At 41.6% G+C, this 2,500-nt stretch overlaps 1 protein-coding gene across 1 annotated transcript in view; it reads right to left on the minus strand.

Moving 5' to 3' along the window:
- The window catches only part of chrnb2 (cholinergic receptor, nicotinic, beta 2), a 30,763-nt gene that overhangs the window by 13,172 nt on the left and 15,091 nt on the right, over positions 1–2,500 (minus strand). The window lies entirely within an intron of this gene.

Raw genomic sequence — 2,500 nt, forward strand, 5'->3', positions numbered from 1 at the left:
TAGACACGACCCCCCCCCCCCCACACACACACACACACACTTGTCTTTAGAAAAAAACTAAATCAGTGTTTTCAAAACTCCATGTACATCTGGTGGTCACTGTATTCTTCTTTGCTTTGTTCTTGTTTGCTGTAAAATACTGTATTCACAACAGCAAATTATTTGGGAAAAATCACTATTTTTGGTTTCAATATTGCTTGCATTTTTACTGTGTATTTCAACTTCTCTTTGTTGATACCGTAACTTTCACTCTTGTATGGAAATACATATAGAAAGCCTAAGACAGAAGAGCTTTAGGTTTTGAGCAACAGTGTGTACATGATGTATCCAAAATGTCATATTATGACAAAAGTGTTTGTAATGTGAGGCGAATGTTTGCTTTAAACATGTGTTTTTGACATTTTGAATGTTGTGTGTCATTTTGCTGGAGATTTGAGGCATTTTGCATTTTGTGTGAGCAATTGTGGGTTTTGTGTGTGGAGTTTTGAAAAATAGACACAGAGTTTTGAAAACGTGTGTAAACAATTGTAAAAAACTGTAAAGCTCATGGTACAGGCAGACGCAAACGAAGATGAAAGTGATACTGATACTGCAAAGAATGTGAGCTTTCTTGCACATTACAATGACCAGAACCTTTCTCTCTCTCTCAAATTCAAATTCAAAGGGGCTTTATTAGCATGACTGTTTGGTACAGTGTTGCCAAAGCTAGTGTTACACATAACACAGTAGTATCACAAGGAAAAGAACACAGAGATACAGCATACAATGTAACATGTGAGCACAAAATAAACAGTAGTAGAAATAATACTTCTCTTTTTCTCTCTCTCTCTCTCTCTCTCTCTATCTCTCTCTCTAATTCAAACGCAGTGAGCTTCATTGGCATAACTGTAAAGTTACAGTATTGCCAAAACAATATGATGTGTATGATCATTACAGAGACCAGAATCTCTCTCTCACACACACACACACTCTCTCTCTCTCTCTCTCTCTCTCTCTCACTCTCTCTCTCACTCTCTCTTTCTCTCTATCTCTCAAGGAACATGATGGGTCACACCCGTGACTCCACATCAGCCGGTCAGTTAAGCTCCCCTTTGCCGCCTCAGCCAGGGCTGTTGTGAGAGCGGCTGCCTACAGGGTAGAGCTGTGTGAAGTTAATGAGCGGAAAGACAGTGAGTGTCCTTGTGTTGACGTCCCTTGATGGCGTTAGGAACTAATAGCTGGAAAGAAGCAGTCGGCTACCCTCACGTGCATCCACCAGCAGCTAAGAAGGGCTCGTCCTTCTAGAGATTAATGCCGATTTAGCGCCTGGCTCTCACAGGGAGAGAGAGAGAGAGAGAGAGAGAGAGAGAGAGTTGGCTGGGACGTTAGAGGGAAAGAAATTACATGTGGCACAGGTAGAACAAAAAAGATTCTGTGGGGGGTGGGGTTAAAAAAACGATGTTACCTTCATAACAAAATGACGATGTTACCTTCCTTGCCAGTCACAGAGACTGGTATGGCCTCTGCCAGGCTTCTGAAATTGCACAGTGAGGGCGGTGCTCTAATGTTAGATTAGGGAACAGTGAGGGGTGCTCTAATGTTAGATTAGGGAACAGTGAGGGGTGCTCTAAAGTTAGATTAGTAGATTAGGGAACAGTGAGGGGTTCTCTAAAGTTAGATTAGTAGATTAGGGAACAGTGAGGGGTTCTCTACGGTTAGATTAGGGAACAGTGAGGGGTTCTCTAATGTTAGATTAGTAGATTAGGGAACAGTGAGGGGTGCTCTAAAGTTAGATTAGTAGATTAGGGAACAGTGAGGGGTTCTCTAAGGTTAGATTAGGGAACAGTGAGGGGTTCTCTAAGGTTAGATTAGGGAACAGTGAGGGGTGCTCTAATGTTAGATTCGTAGATTAGGGAACAGTGAGGGGTTCTCTACGGTTAGATTAGGGAACAGTGAGGGGTTCTCTACGGTTAGATTAGGGAACAGTGAGGGGTTATCTAATGTTAGATTAGTAGATTAGGGAACAGTGAGGGGTTCTCTAATGTTAGATTAGTAGATTAGGGAACAGTGAGGGGTTCTCTAATGTTAGATTAGTAGATTAGGGAACAGTGAGGGGTTCTCTAATGTTAGATTAGGGAACAGTGAGGGGTGCTCTAATGTTAGATTAGGGAACAGTGAGGGGTGCTCTAATGTTAGATTAGGGCACAGTAATATCAAAATACTTTTAGGCAAGTCCCTCCATTCGGCAGCCATATTGCAACGCATTTTGGGCACTTATACAACACACCACATGACTGACACAACGTATTCACAGGTAAACTACTGGCCGCAGAAGGGACAGGTTATGTGTAGACAACTGCCACATGGCATTCTGAACTCATTTATATATATAACATGGCATTCTGAACTCATTTATATATATAACATGGCATTCTGAACTCATTTATATATATAAGGGATAATGGGGGTGCAGCAGATAGCAGACAAAAATACTACACATTTAAGGTGGTAATGCGGTCAA

The sequence above is a fragment of the Alosa pseudoharengus genome, unplaced genomic scaffold (assembly GCF_046254945.1).
Source record: "Alosa pseudoharengus isolate Yale_2024_CS ecotype anadromous, Long Island Sound unplaced genomic scaffold, YU_APseudo_1.1 YU_APseudo_1.1_scf_12, whole genome shotgun sequence".
In the NCBI taxonomy this organism is placed as follows: Eukaryota; Metazoa; Chordata; class Actinopteri; order Clupeiformes; family Clupeidae; genus Alosa; species Alosa pseudoharengus.